At 38.3% G+C, this 22,288-nt stretch overlaps 2 pseudogenes; both read right to left on the reverse strand.

Annotated features, from left to right (window-relative positions):
- Nucleotides 1-3,620: 3,620 nt before the first annotated feature.
- LOC147503958 (uncharacterized) lies at nucleotides 3,621-21,241 on the reverse strand (annotated as a pseudogene).
- On the reverse strand, nucleotides 8,083-8,177 carry LOC147503959 (small nucleolar RNA R71; annotated as a pseudogene).
- Nucleotides 21,242-22,288: the final 1,047 nt, after the last annotated feature.

The following is a 22,288-nucleotide window of genomic DNA, read 5'->3' on the forward strand; positions in this document are numbered from 1 at the left end:
TTTTATTACCAAATTGGATGATCTTCACTAAATTATTTAAAAGCAAATGACTATATGCTATAGTAAAACTAAAAAGTAAATAATCCTAATATGCAATACTAATTAAAATAAAAGAGAAAAGAAAGATGTCACCTTGTTTGGAATGTTGTCTCATACTTGATTGTAGATTGATCGATTGATTGATGATAAACTTGATCTTGAATTGACAACTGTGATTTTTGGATTGAAACAGGTGATTTGAGGAAAAAACAACTTTTGGTGAAAAGAAGTTTCTACTCAAGATCGATGAGAAGAAAAGAAGGCTAAAATGAAGAACTAGAAAGAAAAAAATGAAGAACACTGAAGAAAAGAAGGCTATTAGCTCTGAATAACTAGGTCCAGATTATTAAATCCGAATTCCTAGCTCCAGATGATCTTTTGTGGGTGAATGAGACCTATATTTATATCTTTTTGGGATGGATTTCAATATGGTAATGAGTTTGATCCAATGGCTGAGTATTGATTAAGAAAAATCCAATGGCTTGATCTCTTTTTGGTTGCACCTCCTAAATCTGGCCCTTGATTCCAGAGGTGGGATAAGGGGTGCGATCTTGGCCCTTGATCTTTGGATATTTTAGATGGATTAGGGCAAAAAAACAAACCCTATACGTCCTCAATGAGCCCACAATCCAGGGTTTCCAAACATGGCTTCAAAAATGGCATATTCTCCATAATATTCTTGATTTTAGGGATCAAATCAAATCAAACAATTAAGGAAGGTTCTCTAGGTTTTTTGGAGGCTTGAAAATGGGATAGAAACCCTAATTAAAAGGTCCAACTCGAGCTGGATCCACAGCCCATGAGCATATGTCCAAATCCAACAAAAAGGCCCGTTCTGACCATTTTTTTAATGCAAATTCTCTTTGACTGGGTCAAAATTAGGCAAATTCTTATTCACAAAAGATGATCCTTAATCCATTAGGAAGGCCCATGAACTCTTAAAAATACCCTTGGGTCGAAATCTTACTCCAAAAATATGTTGCACTGAACAGCACACACAACGAGCTGAAACGGGATATAGCAAGATTAGGGTTTCTGAAATCCAAAAGGAACCTAGGCAAGATTGTACTCATTTCAAAGGATTTTTCAAGGGGATTTCAAATATGAAATAATCTCATCCAAAGAAAGAGTGGAAAAAATGAGATTTGGGCTCCAAAGGGTTATAGGGGCATTTTGGTCATTTTTAGCTATGGGCATACAGAACAACAGCTAGAGCCAGTACAAATGAGTTTCCTTTCACACTTTGCTTTGAACAGAAGCGGTAATACCATCAGAGCTCACACTCACAACAACCCGTTCTGACATTGTCGAGTCAGGAGACAATGACAACATCTTGGCAAAAGAAGTTGAACTCCTAGAGAAACGAAGAGAAACATCTGTAATATCCCTAGCTCGGTACCACCAAACAATCCAACGATCTTATAACAAGAAGGTCATCCCAAGATATTTTCAAGCTAGAGAGCTAGTCCTCAAAAAGACACTAGCTCCAGCCAAACTCGACCTAACATGGGAAGGCCCCTATATTGTTGACAAAGTTGATGGAAATTGGCGATACTGGCTCAAAACTCAGCTCGGTGATATACTTCCCCGACCTTGGAATACAGCTCTACTAAAGCGATTTTATCAATAAGTTTTTCTCCTGATACGTAAGTTGATTCGAATAAAATTTCATTAACATTTCAAGTACTGATGTCATTTTTTGCATTACATGAATACAATGCTTCTTACACTGCGCAATCCGACCTAGGAAATCACAATGTTAGGTCGTACAATAAAGGTGGAGTCTACAATGACTCAACTACAACCACGCAGTGGTTAATTATCAATCAATTCAAGCAAGGTCCCCCAAAAGGATCCTAAATCAACTTAACACCAATGCCAGGGTTAAGTATGATTCAACTGTAATTGGCACTCAAAGGGCAGTTATCAGACAAATACAATCTAGGGGACCTCTAAAAGGACCCCAAGTCAACTTACAACCTTAAAAAGGGTTTAAGTTAGACTCAACTATAATGGTCATTTAAAGGCTTATTATATCAATAGAAGTTCCCCCAAAAGGAACGACTCAGTGCATATACCTAAGGACCTGACAAAGCCTAGGTGCCAACTACGCAAATATATCATGTCGTTCACAAACGCTTTATGACATGTTACAATCAGATGACCTAGCAAAGTCAAACAACACATCAATACTACTACTATATAACACAGGTCGTCAAACAACAAATCAAAAGCAATAGCAATCACGCGCATGCTTCAAGCCAATTTCAACAAGTAAGTAATTTAAATATTTCTACTTAAGTACAAGTTCAGTTAGATATTGAGGCCCCCAGGTTGTCCCAGGAAAACGACCTTAATATCCCCATCATAAATCCCCCAGGTTATATATATATATAACCTCAATATATATATATATATATATATATAGTATCAGTTTCAAAAACAAAGAAATGTTTAAATATTGTTCAAAGAGCCCTCAACCCAAGATCAAACACAAGACGTTCAAGATCACAAAACACGAGAAACTTGCTCTACGTTCAAAGGATCCAGCACACAGTCCTCTGCAGCAATAGAACCGCTAGCAGGATCAACAACCATTTTAGGCACATCCAAGATAGCAACAACTGGAGGAACGGCTGGAGCTTTAGAGCAGCACCTAGATCAGTTGGCAGGTCAGATCGTCTACTAGCATTTGCACCCAGTATCTTCAACTGACACTGTTGCAGCCCCACGTTCAACTGACATCTTCAGGAGCTCATACTTACGATCTAGCTCCAGATAATCATCTACCAGAACGTAAGTATCACCACCCTCCACCAAATCAACCAGGTTGTTATATTCAGTTTCAACTCATTCAGTAATGGCCCGCGCTTTCTTGCACTCGGCGACCCACTGCTGAACCTCCAGCTTTGCAGAGTCAAGAGAGGGTTGCAACAGAGCCACTTTCCTACCCAGCTCTTGCACCTGAGTCCTCAGCCCTGCGACCTCAGCCCTCTCCACCTGTTGCTCGGCCACCAGCTTGCCATAAGCCTTCTTGCTGGCATCCAACTCCTTCTTGTACAGATTGGAGATAGATGCCATCTCCCTCAACTTCCTGTACATGGCCAGAACCTGACAAATAACAAATTAAGATTAGATCATATATATATTGACAAAACCCAAAGAAAACAAGCTCAGAATGGAATAAAGCTCACATAACATAGCGACCGATCCATCTCCTTCAGGTTCATCTCCAGACTCTTACCATCCAGCTTACGCCTATCTCCATCAAGAACAATGCTCTCAAGCAACCCTTCAGTAACCAATGTGGACTTGAAACTGCAGTCCCTATTCTTCACAAACTTCCTCAGACAACTAACATGGTCCTCATATATGACGAGCCTGTCCAGAACGTCATCTCTACTCTTGTCGCTTGGGGTCACACTCCCTGACCCCTTGCACTGCTGAGCAGCAGGCTCACCATCACCAACTTTCTTCTTACCACAGGCCTCAGCTACCCCAGCGTCAGCAGCCAAATCAATCAAATTCATCTTCTTCAAAGGTACCCGACCTAAAGAAGTACGACCTTCCACAGTACTAGGTCATTCCTCAGACTCAGTTTGGGACCTTTTAGCCCCCTCTGGCTCAACCACTTCAGAGCGCCTCTTCAGAATAGGCCTTTGGAACAAAGTCGGAGCATTACCCTCTCCACCAGCACTTCCACCAGCAGCACCACCGCCAGCACTTCCAGCACCCCCATCTCCAGAGGAGAAGAAGTTGGATGCAGAACAATCTACATCACCAGAGGAGAAGCGGTTGGACGCAGAGCGTCCTCCATCCCCCATCTCAGAACGTTGGGTTGCCAAACGATTCACATCACCCACCTCAGAGCGTCTGGATGCATAACGGCTTTTAGCAGCTCCTCCAGCCATCCTAACTGCCCCAGAGCGGCTATCACCAGCCCCTCCATCCCTTTTCACTCCAGAGACAGGTGCTTTCTTTTGGCTCTCCCTTTCCATTGCAGAATTTGAGCTAGAATCAGAGAGCATAACGACAACCTTGCGAGCCCTCTTCTTTTTCTCTAACTTCTTACGGTTAATCTTTTCTCCTCCACGCCTCTTAAAGTAATAAGCAACCTCCCCCAGCAAAGCTCGTTTCTCCTCCAAGCTCAAACAAGCAAACCTTTCTATAACATTGATAAGAGCCCAAAACTATAGTTTTATTAATAATATTACTTTTAGACCAATTATGTGATTAATAAGTAAGAGTTAGTACTGTTATCGTGTTCTTATGTATTTCAGGCATTGGAGTCGAATATGTGTAAAAATGCATCCCTTTTGTGAGATAAAGAAGCAAAGGTTGATTGCTAAGAAGTTCTATGATTAAAGGGCAAGATTCAAGGAGAAAAAGCCTTTTTAAAGCCCAGTCAAAGCTGAAAAGTCAAAGTGAACGCGGATAGAAATAGCGCACAAAAGTCAGCAGAACTTTCAAAGACCATATCTTTGGACTCAGACCTTGGAATTGGGCCTACCTTATGTCAAAATGACCAGCTCAGAATGAGATTTCTAATGGTTTAAGCCTTGACCCAATCAGAGGAGTAGAAATGGATGAAAAATCTGTTGAAGTCATTTCAAGCTGAAAACCCCCTTTGTGGACTGAAGTAATGAGGTTTTGGGCTCGATTTTCCGGCCCAAAAGATGGCTCCTCAGCATATGCATGAAATTGTGGATCTAGTCTTTTCTATATGAATAGACAAAAAGTTAGCTCTTAAGCTACTTAGTGTTACTTCATAAAATTAGTTTTTAGTTAGTTTGGATCTAGTTATTTTTCATAGAATTAGTTTTTAGAACAAGAAATTAGCTTGTAGAATAAATAACTTAGTTTTATCTAGTGAATTATCAATAAATTAGTTAGAACAGTAAATTTAGTTTTTTAGAAGCCATTACTTAGTTCATTCCAATTAGTTTGTCTTAAATTGATAACTAGTTATTCATAATCTTAGTTTTAATTTCAGTATTTATCCATTTTGAATCATCATGCTATTGTTCAATTAGATTAATTGATAACTATAAAATGAGTAGTCTACCTACGAAATGAACTATGAATTCACAACGTAAGTAAACTAGAACTACTCTTTTACGTGTTGATTATCAAAGCTTTTCTCAATGCGAATTGTGAAGTTCGTTCCACTCCTAGTTCCATAGCATGGATTGTTTTCTAAGTCTAACTAGTTGCTCTTTAAGTCAATGAGATTTTTCTGAAAATATTATAAGATACTTAATTAAGATGATTACTAGAAATTAACTACAAATGCTATGGAAATACTATTGTTTGACTCTCTAGATAAAGGAATTAGAGGGAATTGAATCCACCTCGAATCCAACTTAATGACCTAGTACAGATTGTGGTATCTCGATTCTTACGTTTTCCACGGCAAGAATTCGAGTCTAATCCCCTAGTGTTCATGGCATTTCTACCAAGTACTAACTAGCATGTGAGGTAAGCCCACCCATTCTCATGGCTTAAACACGACCTTCTAGAGTGGAATAGATGCTAAAATGTTTCTATACTAACAACTAAGTTTTCATCAAGGCTTCATCAACCCCTCTAATGGAGGTTTAGCCTTGAATCATCAATCTAACATTTCCCATTGAATCTAAACTAAACATAATGTAAGAAATTTAGATTTACTTAATTTGAACAATAATGAATCTAACTTAATGGCTGGAATGAAATAGGAACAAGAATTGAAATTAGATCTATACTGGAAATGACAAAATTCAAACTTGATAAAAATACTACTTTATTTATCTAATCAATCAAGAACAATGATTCAGAGATTTAATCTAAAACAAGAATTTAAATGGAACTAAAACTTAATTTAATTAATAAAACTAGATCTAGAATTCTATATCTTAATTTAGGTCTATAGCTACCATTAACAAAGACTAGCTACCATTAACAAAGAGCTAAGCTTTTGTTTTTATACATCAGATCCAAAATTCGTGCATGGGCTTGGAGCCATGGTTTGGGCGTGAGAATCAGCCCAAAACCCAAAATCCAAAAAGGCCTCTTCAGCTGCAGTTGGCTTCCACAGACTTTTCGTCCACTTCTGCTCCTCTGATTGGGTCAAGGCTTGGACCATTGCAAAGCTCTTCCGAGCCGGTTGTTTTGACATAAGGTAGGCCCAATTCCGAGGTCGAGTCCAAAGATATGGCATTCGAAGTTCTTGACTTTTTTCCTTTATCTAAGCTAAAGTGGCACATTTGCACATAATGGACTTTGAAGCCTGAAATGCATAAAAACACGTAATCAGTATTAACTCTTACTTATTATTCACATAATTGGTCTAACAGTATGATTATTAAGGGGTTAAAACTACAGTTTTGGGCTCTTATCATTAATAAAGTTTAATACTTATTCAATAATAACTTGTTTTGTTTGTTCTTGTGTTAGAAATGATAGTGTAATGATTCAAGTCTAAAACTTCCATTAGAGGGGTTTGAGGAAACCTTGATGAAACTTGATTTCGATTAGCGTAGAAATGGTCGTAGTAATCTATTCCATTCTAGAAAGTAATTAGTTCTCCATGAGAATGGGTTTGATTGATTCACATGCTGATTGTTAGTTGGTAGAGATTACCATGAATGATTAGGGATTAGATAGACCCAATTGTTATGTAAAAACATAGCAATTCAGATTACAAAAATTCTTCGTTAGTTTATTCAGTTGAATTAAGGTGAAATCAAATCCCCCTAATTCCTCCCCATATTGTCAAGTTAGTATTTCCGCAGTTTGATTTATATCATCTTGATTGTTGATTCACCATCGTAGTTAAATTTCAATTCCATTACTCTCACGACCTTGTTAGCTTACACGAACTAGGAAACCTTCACATCTAGACGACTAGGAGTGGAACGAATTCTCTACTCAAAATGTATTGCATTGATAAAGAGAGTAGAAAACTTTGATATATAAGCAAGAAAATAGCTTTAGTTTTACTTACATTTGAGTTTCATCACTTATTCGTAGGTAAAACTATCATTTTATGTTTTATCAAATGGCGACGCTGCCATCTTAGTTGTGTTTAGTTACATTTCCATTAGTAGTGTTAATCCTACCAAAGTCCCATTAAACCCACCCACCCTTGTATGGTTCTACTTGTGGTTGTTTGCTTGAACTGAAGGCAAGAAATAAGCGCCTCTTTGGCCTATTTTTTGAGCGCACCCCGCGCTAAAGTGCCTAGACATCGTCCAAGGCAACAACGTACCCCACGCTAAAGTGCCTGGACTTCGAGTCAGGCAAGAGCGCGACCCGTGCCCTATCTAGGCAATTTCTGAGCGCACCATGCACCCTCTTTTGAGCAGCCCAATTTTCACAGGTTAGTCCAAATTTCCATTTCTTCAAGTTATTCAATACATTGAGCTCGCGTATACAAGACGCTATTCATAAGCGAAGCAAGGAGGCATTCAGGTACTTCTTCCTTCCACTCCTCGCATCTCCTGTTAGAGGATTTATACTAGCATATCAGGGTTGTTTTGACTGTTGTCGTATTTTTTTTAATATTGGACTTAGCCTTGCATGAGATTAAGGTTAGGTAAAGAAAAAACGACTAACGTAATCTATCGTGAACGTCAACACACACACCTATCTAGTATACCACACACTACACCTGAAATAATGGCTGAAGAAAGAGAGTCTCCTCTCTCTGACTTTTACAAAGCCTTGAACGATAGCCCAAAATCTTACATCGTTCTTGCAGACCCAGTGGGGGATTTTCGAATCCCCTGAATATATTTAATTTGTTACTAGTTTTTCATGGGTTAGACCATGGAAAACCTTATCAGCATATACGTAGGATTGAACAAGTTTTTACCACATTCCATCATCCTATGGTAGGTGCGGAACAAATTAAACTGAGGGTGTTTCTTTTCACCCTAGCCGATAAGGCGGCGTCTTGGTTAACTGCCCAAACGCCTAATTATGTGGACTCATAAGCCAAACTTGTTCAACTATTTATGGAACATTTTTACCCACCACTGAAGACAGATGAAATGCTTTCCAAGATTCACTTTTTTTCGACAGAATCCTCATGAATCCTTTTCGGAGGCTTGGAATCGTTTCACTGATCTTCTTATAGAGTGTCCTCATCATAACCTTGCGAAAGACACGTTAGTTCGTGCCTTTCTCAAGGGGTTTTTATTCCACCATAAAGAGGTCCTTGATATAATGAATGGGGGTAGTTTCCTCAGTAAAGGAGCCTCAGAGGCTTATAGGTTTTTAGAAGATCAAACAAAGCGTAATAATAATTTGGGGGGGTAGTGACGATATCCCTCACTCCGCTAGTTCTTCTTCAACAGTTAAGGCTGCCGGTATGTTTGAGATTAAACCCGATCCTGAGCTTAAAACTTTAATCGAATCTCTCACTAAAAAGGTAGAAGCTATTTCTATTCAACAAAAGCATATCCCCATCATGAATGTCAACTCTAATCCATGTAATTTCTGTTTGAGTCATGAGCATCCCGACTCCTATTGTCCTCTCGCCTATGAATAACAAACATCACAACCAGATAATGTTTGCTCCATTAATTGCTATCCTATTCCTAAAGCCCCTTGGAGACAAAATCCCAACTTCAGTTGGAGAAATAATCAACAAGTTACACCTCCAGAGTATAATAATCAAAATGTTAGGCCAGCAAACAATTACAACCAAGCTCCACCACAACAAGGACAAGGACAAGGGAATTACAATAATTATAACAATAATAATTATAATGCTAATAGAGGTATCGTTCCGGTTAATCATAACTATCACAACCCACCTGTTAATAATCAATGTGACATAGTTCTTGTCACACAACATGTAACAAACACTCCTCTACAACCGGATCATTTTGATGCCTTTATGCAAACCCAACAAAAGATTTTACAGTCCATCCAACTTTCCTTACAGTAGTTAGCCCAAGAGAAAGTACAACCCAAAGGTGTGTTTCCAGGTCAAGCGATACCTTAATCCTAAAACACCAAACACAGCCTTTGAGGTAAACGATAATACTAGTAATGAAAATGGAAATGTAGGTGAGCTAAATGCCATCACCAGTCTCCATTCTGGTAGAGTGGTTGATAACGCTATAACTATGTCTGTAGTTACCCCACCAATAGTCCCTACACCGGATATTGTATTAGATACTGAAGTAGTAACTAAAGATCCTACCCCTGTAGAGGTACCAGTTAAACCACAACCTAAGAAACAAAAAGCCAAGGTTAGACATCCTGTTGATCTATACGCTAAATATAGAGAGAAACCACCGTTTCCCCAGAAATTAGCCATGTTAACCAAGGATACGAATTTCGATGAGGTTAGGGAGGTTTTCAAAAATCTAACGATAAACCTACCCTTTTGGCAGTGATTTAAAAGTTACCTCACCATGCTAAGTTTCTTAAAGAGTTGTGCACTACTAGGCGTAAGACAAATATTCCTAAAGACGCCTTTTTAAATGAACAGTTTCCAACTTTAACCGAACATAATGGAATCGTTAAGTACAAGGACCTCGGTCGATCCCCTATCAGATAATGCACCTTAGGAGATTCCCACATGACGACCGCGCTATTAGACCTGGGGGCAAGTGTTAACTTACTCCCTTATTATTTATATAAACAAATAGGTCTACAGGAGATGCAACCTACTAAAATGATGTTACAATTAGCGGATCGATCTATTAAGTATCCTAAGGGTGTGGTTGAAAATGTGCTTGTTAAGGTTCAGGATTTCTACTATCCTGCTGATTTTGTTATCCTCGATACAGAAGTCGCTAACGACTCTGCTCCGATTATCTTAGAGCGTCCCTTCTTGGCAACTGCCAACACGCTTATAAATTGCTGCGATGGTTCGATGTCCATGTCTTTTGGCCATCTTTCTGTTGAGGTCAATGTTTTTAAAATGATGAAATAGATACCAGATTCGTCTGTATATGGGGAGGTTAGCATGATCGAAAGCTTAGCTCAAGACTATTTTAATAACACGTTTCCAGAAAACCAGATGTATAAATTCCTTTCCTTTGGAAGTTCAGATTTTGAGGATGACTCCTACGTAGAGGAAGTCAATGCCCTCCTCGAGTCTACACCTACCTTAGACCCTTCTATTGCTCCATCTACTGAGTTTGAAGACCTGCTACCTAAACAAGTCTTCACTACCTAGACTCGATGAGGACTCCTCGAGTCTACACCTACCTTAAACCCCGATGCTTAAACCTCTTCCTTCTGAGTTAAAGTATATTCAACTTGATCTGGATGGTAGTTATCTAGTAATTATATCTTCTCTGTTATCTGCGGATGAAGAGGCACGGTTGATTAGGGTAATTAGGGAACATCGTTCAGTGATTAGTTGGTCCCTAGAAGACATTAAGGGGATTGACCCTAATGTTTGCACTCATCGTATCCATTTGGAGGATAATACAAAGACTTCTCGCAAACCTCAGCGTCGCTTGAACCCTGCCATGAAAGAGGTGGTAAGGGAAGAAGTTTTACGTTTACTCAATGCAGGTATCATATACCCAATCTCCGATAACGAATGGGCAAGTCCCATTCATGTAGTTCCTAAGAAATCGGGGGTTACCATGGTACGTAATGCTAAGGGTGAATATGTTTCCACATGAGTCCCATTAAAATGGAGGATCTGTATTGATTATAGACGTTTAAATGCCTTGACACGAAAGGATCATTTTCCTTTACCATTTGTAGATCAGATACTCGAACGTCTAGCTGGTCATACTTATTATTGTTTTTTAGATGGCTACTCTGGCTATTTTTAGATTATTATTGATATTGATGACCAAGAAAAGGCTACCTTCACATGTCTTTTTGGAACGTATGCCTATAAACGAATGCCTTTTGGCCTTTGTAATGCTCCTAGTACCGTCCATCAGTGTATGCTTCATATATTTAGTGACATGGTAGAGCGTTTCATGGAAGTGTTCATGGATGATTTTTCTATCTATGGAGACTTTTTCACTGACTGCCTGTCTAACCTGTCTAAGGTTTTGACACGGTGTGAAGAGAAGAGTCTGGTTTTAAATTGGGAAAAATGTCATTTCATGGTGAAAAAGGGAATAATGCTAGGTCACATTGTATTTAGTGATGGCATAGAAGTAGATAAGGTCAAACTAGATAAGATAGCGTTTCTACCTATACCACAGACTGTCCGTGATATTAGAGCCTTTCTAGGCCATGTAGGGTTTTATAGGCATTTTATCAAAGATTTTTCAAAAATAGCTAGGCCTTTAACTAATTTGCTTTTAAAGAATGTCATCTTTGATTTCAATTATAATTGTAAACATGCTTTTGAAACTTTAAAAGCCGCTTTAACATCTGCACCCATTATACATCCTCCCGATTGGTCTAAACCTTTCGAACTCATGTGTGATGCTAGTGATTATGCCGTGGGTGCTATGTTAGGTCAGAAACTAGATAATAAGTCCATTGTTATTTATTATGCTAGTAAAACTTTAAACGATGCTAAAAGGAATTATACAACTACGGAAAAAGAATTCTTAGCTGTCGTTTATGCTTTAGATAAGTTTTGTCCTTATTTGGTTAGCACTAAGACTTTAGTTTACACATACCATGCAGCCCTTAGGTACCTTCTCACAAAGAAGGATGCTAAACAGAGATTAATCCGATGGATTCTTCTCCTATAAGAGTTCACCTTAGAAATTAAGGACAAAAGAGGGGTCGAAAACGTAGTTGCCGACCACTTATCTAGACTAACAAATGACGATGATAGTGATTATGAGTCCATACCTTACTCTTTTCTTGATGAGCATCTGTATGCTATTTTTTCTACACCATGGTATGCTGACATTGTGAATTATTTAGCTTCTAATATTATTCCTGATGTTTTGTCAAGAAATGAACGTAAGAAGTTCTTGGCCAAAGTTAAGCTATACTACTGGGATGAGCCCTACCTTTTTAAGTATTGTGCGGATCAGATTATTCGTCGTTGTATTCCCAGTGAGAATATAATGAGGTTCTATCATTCTGCCATGACAAAGAGTGTGGTGGCCATTTTAGTGGTATGAAAACAGCTGCTAAAATTCTTCAATGTGGGTTTTATTGGCCTACCCTTTTTAAAGATGCCCAAGTGCATTGCAAGACATGTATTCGTTGCCAACAACTTGGGCAAATCACTAAGCATAATATGATGCCATTAAATCCAATCATGGTGGTAAAAATTTTTGATGTATGGGGCATTGATTTCATGGGTCCTTTTCCTGTTTCCCATTGTTTTATATATATTCTAGTTGCCATGGACTACGTGTCTAAATGGATAGAGGCCATGGCTTGCCATAACAATGACCATAAGACAATTGTGTTTTTTGTTAAGGAATACATTTTCTGTCAGTTTGGCTTTCCTAAAGCCATCATTAGTGATGGCGGAACACATTTTTGCAACAGAGTTGTTGCGTCTCTAGTTAAAAAGTATGGAGTTACACATAAGGTGACAACTCCTAATCATCCACAAACTAGCGGCCAAGTAGAAGGTTCTAATAGGAAAATCAAAAAAATCTTAGAAAGAACTATAAATCATGATAGGAAAGATTGGTCTAAGCGTCTAATTGATGCCTTATGGGCATATATGACTGCTTTTAAAATTCCTATAGGTATGTCTCCTTTCAGACTTGTTTTCCCATTTGCCCGTTGAATTGGAGCACCATGGGCCTTAACTTCAATTTTGATGAGGCGGGTGTCAAGCGCAAGTTGCAATTGAATGAGCTTGAAGAAATCCGTAGCGATTCTTATGATCTCGCGAAAGATTATAAAGCTAACATGAAATGTGTTCATGATAAGCAAATCTTGCGCAAAGAGTTTGTGGTTGGTCAAAAGGTCTTGCTTTATAACTCCCGTTTGCATATTTTTCTCGGGAAATTAAAAACTCGTTGGTCTGGTCCTTTTCTGGTTACTGAAGTCACCCCTTACGGGGCAATCACCTTGGTAAATCCCAAGGACAACAATACATTTTAAGTCAATGGCCAATGGCTTTTTTAGGCATAATAGACCTTTATTTTCGTTTATATTTGGGGGCCTTATGTAGATGCTTAGGCAACATTAGCCCAGGCTGACCTTGATCTCAATTCAACTAGTGGATTGTCATGCTCCAAGACCAAATATTACATTAGGGCCTTGTTAGCAATTCGCAGAATTATTCGCGAATCGAATTTTTTAAGGGCAAAACGTATAATAGTTCCGAATGTTTGAAAGATTCGGAATAATTCGCGATTTTTTGCCTTGAAACGTATAATACGGATTTTGGTGAATTTTTCAAAAATTCGGCTAAAAATAAATAAATAAATAAAATAAATGAAAATTTGGTTGCGCTTTTGTTATTTTTTATGTACTTTATGTCCTCACTCTTACTTTAAGTCCCCCACTCTAACATTTTTAGTGATAAATTAATCCAAAAGCTTTGTTTTTATACTTTTTAGGAAATATTTAAATTGTCATGTCATGGTGTGTATATTTTGAAATTTGAACGGTAATTTCAATCCAAGAACAAATAAATGAAGGTACATATGTGGACCATTCAATTGGTTTCAATGTTTTTGTAGCTAAATTGTTTAGATATGTTTGTTATGTTGTAAAGAATGACAACTATTATTAATATTTACTAACATAATATCACGAATTTTTTACTTCCGAATTTTTGCAACAAAACATTTAAAACGCGTATTAATTAAACACCGCATAATTGCAGTATTGCGAATTTTTTACAGAATATTTGACCGTACTTTTTTTTTTTTTGAATCACCGAATAATTCTTGAATTATTCCCGTACCGAATTTTTGTCGTATCCTGAATTACTAACAAGGCATCAAGGTGCTTCAAGTTCGTCACGGGGTGTTGTTGCTTCAGGACCTAACAAACTAGTGGACTGTGTGGTTGCTTCAGGATCAAATAAACCAACCTGTAATTCTGGTTTCATCAAATTCTTTTCCGCTGCATTACGAACAAAGAAAACCTTGTCTTGCAACCATTACTTGCAAAGAGCACAAAGCCTCTCATTAAAAACCTTTGTTGCACCAAATTGAGTCGATTCGAGCTACAAATTCCACCATTTGTTGAAGTATTTGACGTATGAGGGCGTGCACCCCTTATTTGTTCCTTACAGGTGGGCGGCGCCTCCTATATATTATTGTTGACGTATGTTTTTTTTTTATGCAAATATTGTTGATGTATGTAAAGTTCCACATTTTTATAAGTGTGGACTATCAGTTTGGCAACCGTATTTAGTATTTTCTATTCTCATGTATTGGGGTACCTTAACACCCAAGGTAGGTTAAGTATATAGATGAAACTCTGGGTAGAGTATGAGTTTACTCTCTAACTTAACCCTATACATTATTCTAGCCTCCACTCTTCTCTATTCTTCTTTTTACTAGTTTTCCTATTACAACGATGTCACAACTCTCCTAGCATCACCACTAACACCATTGCACCTAAAAAATATAGTTCTCCCATTTACCAAGAGCGTAAACCGCGAGTAAGAGTGACTCGAGCAGTACGTGCATCAATTCCAGTAACTTTGATCATACTCAAATGGACCTCGGGGGAACCATCTTTCAACAAGGAGTGAACGATATAGGAAGAAGTTGTTCATTTGTTGCAGCCAATTCTAAGACGGGTACCATACCTGCAATCACTGATGAAACCGAAGCAAAACGGACAAACAAAGAGGAATCTTTTGACAATTTCTTTGCACAAGGAAGGATAAACTTAGTCACAAATTCAGGACACAACTCGGGAAGAAGTTTGGATACTTGTCCAAGAGCGGCAAAGCCGTACTTGGTTATTATCGTCAAGAAGTAAGCCAACCAACGTATGAAGAAACCAGGTATGGCCTGGTAGGCGCGACAACAGTTTTGCTTGTACAACTGACTTGGGACGGCGAGATTGTAATGCCCTCCAACTTGATATAACCTAGCTGGCCACTCTAGGATATATTAAGCTGGAAAGCACTCGCTTACTTGAGTGTATCTACAATTGCCAGAACAATCAAGCAAACGGTATACATATAATGGAATCAAAACAATAACCTAAGACACACACAATAACATAATAGATTTAAAACAAAGTATACATTTATAAACAACAAAATACACTATTGTCTTCCATATAATACATGACTACAACTCCAGCAAAATGTTTACCAACCCAAACCACATTTACATAAAAAGAACTATAGACAACCCCTAATCTACAACTTCAACACTTTTGGGACTCACGACACTCCGTCATCCATTTATAGCAAATTCCCCTGAAAAAGAAATAAAACAACAAACATAAGCCACAAGCTCGTGTAAGTATAACCTACTGCCAATACTTACCTTAAGCAGACAAAAGTCTCAATAGTAATAACCAAAGCCCAAAACATATAAGAAGTGAATAGATAAGTATCATGCCTCATAAATAGGTCTTAACCTCAACAAACAATAGCATAGCTTCAAGTAAATAACCACAATCCAATAAAATTAAACCCATCATCCACACATACTAAATTATATATATATATATATATATATATATATATATATATATATATATATATATATTTTTAGGGACCACACTTGCAGCCTCCAATGAGGTAATGCCCTATGGCCTCGCAAGTGGCAAACAATAATATACACCCTCTTGAAAATATTACAAAGCTTTCAGGGGTCATTTGTGCCTTATGGCCTCACAAGCGGTCCTTTTCCCCCCTGAAAGTTGAGAGGTATGGCCCCACAGGCGCATACACAAGTACCTCCCACTAAACCATATATACCATAATCACATTTTACCATATAACCTTATCATATATTCATAGAGCCAATATATCCAGGATAAGGAACCAATTCCATCCATTAAATCAACTACCATAATTCTTTCACTACATGTAACATCACACTAAGATGTATCAATACCCAAATATCACTTCTGACGGCGTATCAACCTTTCGTCATATCATACACAAGGGAAACATTCAATGAACCATTCATATAAGAACAATAGGTAACAAGGTTAGTGAAATACCCAAAATCAATGAGCATGTAGAATAGAAATCAATTAAACTATCATAAAGACTAACTTGAAATACCTAAAACCATCCCTTACTACATCCAAATAAATTAATTGGTTTGGTATACCTCTATTAAGCATTCATCTATCTAAAGTAAGAATTGTAAGTAATAAATCACTTACCTCAAGCAGTATAGTTATGGACAGCCTAAAACAGTGAGAAATCCTCCTCTAATAGCTCCCAAAGCCAACCCATGATAGCTACAAGCTTTTGTTTTCTTTAAGTGGTCGGTACTAAGTCTGTAAAAGAAGAGAAAAAGAACTCTCTCGAACAATGAAGAATTATAAGTTTTAATTCTATTCCACTTATGGGCTGGGTTAGTCCTACATGGGTCATGGGTGGCCCACATATTAAAACAGATTAACAAAAGAAAATGAAACTAATTATTACTCTAATCATTATATTAAATACATATACAAACAAAATAAAAATGGGGTTTCACATTCTCCCCCTCTAAGAAATGAATTTCTTCCTCGAAATTCCAACTTACGTGTAAGTCAAAAAGGTGAGGATATGTTGCTTGTACATCATCCTCTCGCTCCCAAGAGGCCTCCTGCTCACCATGATGACTCCACTGTATTTTCAGCAAGGGAATAATTCTCTTCCTTAGAACATGTTCTTTTCTATCAATTATTCACAATGGGGCTTCGACATAGGAACTGTCCTGCTGTAGATCCAAGTCATCAAGATTAATGACACTTGCATGCTCCTCATCCCTTAAATGCTTCCTCAACATGGAAACATGGAAAACATTCGGTACTGCAGCAAGTTTCTCTGGTAACTCTAATTGATATGCCACGCTGCCAACTCTTTTTAACACTTTAAAAGGTCCAATATACCTAGGTGCCAATTTCCCTTTCTTTCCAAAACGTTTCACTCCTTTTATTGGTGACACCTTGAGTAATACCATGTCTCCTATTTCAAATTCAAGATCTCTACGACGTCTATCTGCGTAACTCTTTTGTCGACTCTGAGCTATCCTGATTCTATCACGGATTACTACCACCTTTTCAGTAGCTTCATGAACCAAGTCTGGTCCTAAAAGAGAAGCCTCACCAACCTCAGCCCAACACACAGGTGATCGGCATGGTCTGCCATACAAGGCCTTGAAAGGTGCCATACTAATGGTGGCCTGATAGCTATTGGTATACGCAAACTCAATTAAGGGCAAGTGCTCCTCCCAACCACCTTTGAAATCAAGGATGCAGGCCCTAAGCATGTCCTCCAGTACTTGGTTAACTCTTTCGGTATGACCATCTGTTTGTGGGTGGAAAGCGGTACTAAAGTTTAAGTGTGTACCCATTACCTTCTGGAAGCTCCTCCAAAAATGAGAAGTAAACTGGATATCACAATCTGATACTATAGACACCGGTATTCCATGTAGCTTTACAATCTCTTTAATGTAGAACTTGCACAAATCATTCACACCATAAGTTTTTCTAACCGGTAAGAAATGAGCTGACTTGGTTAGTCTATCCACAATTACCCAGATAGTGTCATGACCCCGCTGCGATCTCGATAACTCTTCCACAAAGTCCATGGTTATATGCTCCCACTTCCATTTTGTTATGGGTAATGACTGTAAGTTTCCAGCAGGCCTTTGGTGTTCTGATTTTACTTGTTGACAAGTGAAGCATTTGGACACATAATTAGTGATGTCATATTTCATTCGCTTCCACCAAAACTGGCACTTCAAATCTTTGTACATCTTGGTGATGTCGGGGTGTACAGTATATCTCTTCTTGTGAGCTTCATCTAAAATATCTCTTTTCAATTCTGGATCATCAGGAACAACAAGTCGTCCCCTAAGTCTCAAACCACCATCTCCATCAATGGCCCAATCTGATGGGTGCTCACTTGATATCTCAGAAATTCTTGCCCGTGCCCAAGTATCTCTACCCTGTGCCTCTACTACTTTAGTCACAAGAGTTGGTTGAACTGTTATTGTTCCCAGGTAAGCTGTATACTCTTGTGTAGCAGGGTTAATCTCAAATTCAATTAAGGTATTAATCAAGTTCCACCAATACGTCATCAAGAATGCTACTTAAGCATATGGTTTTCTACTCAAAGCAGCAACCACGCCATTGGCTTTCCCTGGATGGTACTGAAGTGATAAAGTATAATCTTTAATCAATTATAACCATCTCCTTTGCCTTAGATTTAAATCCTTTTGTGAAAATAAATATTTGAGGTTCTTATGATCAGTAAATATCTCAAAATTCTCACCAAATAAGTAATGTCGCCAAAGCTTAAATGCAAAGACCACCGCAGCCAGCTCCAAATAATGTGTGGGATAATTTTTCTCATGGATTCTTAGTTGTCGAGATGCATAAGCCACCACTCTGCCTCTCTGCATAAGTACAACACCTAAACTTTGGTGAGATGCATCTGTGTATACTGCATAACTTACACCACTCTCGGGCATGACTGGTGCCGGAGTTAGTTTAGACACCAAAACATCAAAAGCTCGCTGGCATTGCTCACTCCACACAAAAGGTTCACCCTTGCAAGTTAATCGTGTCATAGGTGCTGGAATCCGTGAGAAATTCTCAATAAAACGCCGATAATAACCTGCCAGCCCAAGAAAACTTCGTATCTTGGAAACGGAAGTAGGCGGTTCCCAACTTAAAGCTGCCTCTACCTTAGCAGGGTCTACAGTTATACCTTCCTCAGATACAACATGTCCCAAGAATTTGACCTCATTGAGCCAAAATTCACACTTCTCGAATTTAGCATACAACTTATGTTCTCGAAGTGTCTGAAGCGTCATTTTAAAATGTTCTACATGCTCTTCGTGGGTCCTCGAATAAATCAGAATATCATCAATGAAAACAATGACAAACTTGTCCAAGAAATCTTTGAATACTCGATTCATCAAGTCCATGAAAAATGTCAGGGCATTAGATAACCCGAATGGCATTACGAGGAACTCATACGAACCATATATAACATGTAACAAATGCAGTCTTAGGTACATCACTAGCACGAACAAGCATCTGATAATAACCATTCCTTAGATCAATCTTCGAGAACCACTTAGCTCCTTTCAGTTGATCAAACAAATCATCTATCCAAGGTAATGGGTATTTGTTACATACAATCACCTTATTCATTTCTCTATAATCAACACAAAGGCGAAATGAACCATCCTTCTTCTTGACAAAGAGAATTGGAGGTCCCCAAGGAGAAGTACTCAGACAAATAAACCCCTGATCTAGGAGATTCTAGAGTTGAGTTTTCAACTCTCTCAACTCAATTGGTGCCATACAATATGGAGTTCTAGCTATAGGAGTGGTACCCGGAATTAACTCAATGCCGAATTTAACTTCTCTTATAGGAGGTAGGCCTAAAATCTTATCAAAAACTTATGTATACTCAGCCACAACTTCCACCTGTTTCATATCAACCATAGGCTCATCAACCTCTAAATGTGCCATGTAATCCTCTACTAAGGAATTACCCCTGGTAGCCACAACAACAATTGATTCTTGTCCAGGAATATCTAATGAGACAATCTTGGCAAAGCAATCTAATCTCACATGATACGCTGCCAACCAGTCCATCCCAAGTATCACATCAAAATCATGCATATCCAACACAATCAAATCAATGGGAAGTTTGAGGTCATCAATCACAACTGGACAACACTTGCACATCCAATTAAGAATCGATGACTCTCCTAGTGGAATGATTAAGGCTAAAGGTACCAACATAGACTCGGATTGAACATCAATTACAAGCATAAAAGCATGAGAAATAAATGAATGAGTGGCCCTAGAGTCAAACAAAACCCTTGCAGGTCTAGAATGAACAAGAAAAATACCTTCGATTACTGCACCATTAGTTTCCCCATCTCGAGGCATCATTGCATAGACATGGCCTTGTGGAGTTGCTGGTTTCTTATTCTCCTGAATGACTTCTTGACCCTGCTTCTGGCCATGCAATTTGAGATCCATGAGTTCCCGATTTAAAGTGTCCTTGGTCTGATTGTTTCTACTCATACCATCTCTGATCAGGTCATCGATACTCCTGCCCAATATATTTTTCATGAACTCTACAGTCTTCACTTTTATGACCAAACTTGCCGCATCTATAACAATTCCCAAAAAACCCAGTTAACTTCTCAGGCATGTTGTAGTCCTTGAGCTTATGACTGTACCTGTCACATCTATGACATCGTCCAAAGAAAGGTGTAGATGAAGACCCGATTCTCTACTGCTTCTGAATATACTATTGCTGACTATCATACTTATTGTATACTCGCTTCCCTTTATCACTACTCTCAGTTTTCAGATAATCTTTAGGCCTCTGGTGCTCCTGGTAATCATGTTCCAGCTTTCTAGCAATATCAACTACTTCTCTCAAGGTTGAAAGATTCTGACCTTTAACCACAAACCTAAGATCATCATTTTGCAAACCCTCTTCAAACTGTTTCGCCCTTTGATCCTCATTTAAGTGCAAGTCGGTGGCAAAACGCTCTAACCTGGTGAACTTGGTCTCATATTCCAGAATTGACATCCTCTCTTGCTTCAAGTTAAGGAACTCCCTCGTCTTTGCAGTTCTAACAGTGCTAGGAAAATATTGTAAGCTGAAATGCCTACAAAATTCTCCCCAAGTGATATTATGGCAAACTTCCCCTCTAGTTACTGATTTCCACCATATCGAAGCATCTTCATTTAGACAAAGGGACGCAAGTCTCTGTTTCTGTACCTCGGAATAGTCCATGACATCAAATATATTCTCTAAGTCCTCCTTCCACTCTTCTGCTTTATTAGGATATGAAATGCCTCCAAATCTAGGAGGATTCACCTTCAAGAACCTCTCCAACATCTTTTCCCAAGCTTCCCGTTCCAACCTTGGTATGTCTTGTTCAGGTTCACCTTGTACATTTTGGTTTACTTGAGCTGCTTGCCCTATTCTCTCTAACTGCGTAACCTTCTGGGCAATCTATCAAAATGATCCCAACATATCATCTACCCAAACAGGTCTGTTGTCATTAGTTGCAGGTGAAGGTTGTGTAGGTGCAGGACCAGCTGGAACATTAGTCCCTATATCAGAAAGACGGGCAGTTCGACCTGCTCGACTAATACCTCCTCGTCCTCTACTAGACATTCTGGATGAATATAAAGAAAAGAATAAATAAATATCAATACCTGCATTTAAAGTTAGTGAATTATGGATTTCCCAAACCTACAAATAACATAACATAAAAAAAAAATTGATAACAAAACACTATTTGTCCTCACTCATTTACTAATTCTAATTGTGAGTCCCAAAACCTATTACCCTAATTAATTTAAGGACCAAAACACCTAGAGCTCTAATACCACTTTGTAACGCCCTCCAACTTGATATAACCTAGCTGGCCACTCTAGGATATATTAAGCTGGAAAACACTCGCTTACTTGAGTGTATCTACAATTGCCAGAACAATCAAGCAAACGGTATACATATAATGGAATCAAAACAATAACCTAAGACACACACAATAACATAATATATTTAAAACAAAGTATACATTTATAAACAACAAAATACACTTTTGTCTTCCATATAATACATGACTACAACTCCAGCAAAACGTTTACCAACCCAAACCACATTTACACAAAAAGAACTATAGACAACCCCTAATCTACAACTTCAACACTTTTGGGACTCATGGCACCCCATCATCCATCTATAGCAAATTCCCTTGAAAAATAAATAAAACAACAAACATAATCCACAGGCTCGTGTAAGTGATAACCTACTGCCAATACTTACCTTAAGCAGACAAAAGTCTCAATAGTAATAACCAAAGCCCAAAATATATAAGAAGTGAATAGATAGTATCATGCCTCATAAATAGGTCTTAACCTTGTAGGAACCGTTATGGTTGTACCAAATGATTTACGAACCGCGAACACCCATGCGGAGCGGAATAAGGGGTGTCCACGGTTTTGGTTAGAAATTTACCTTTAGATCTGCTAAGATAACTCTGAGAATCTAAGATCTATGAATCAACAACCTCTTGATCTTCTGTTGTATTCCTATCCTTAGAATGGACGTTGTGTAGGAAACGATCTACCAACCCTTTCTTTCTCTCTTTCTTTGCCTCTCTTTTTCAATCAATGAATAGTGAATTCGGCCGAGAGAGAAAAGGGTTTCTATTTATAG

This window comes from Coptis chinensis, chromosome 4, assembly GCF_015680905.1.
Source record: "Coptis chinensis isolate HL-2020 chromosome 4, ASM1568090v1, whole genome shotgun sequence".
NCBI classification, from domain to species: Eukaryota; Viridiplantae; Streptophyta; class Magnoliopsida; order Ranunculales; family Ranunculaceae; genus Coptis; species Coptis chinensis.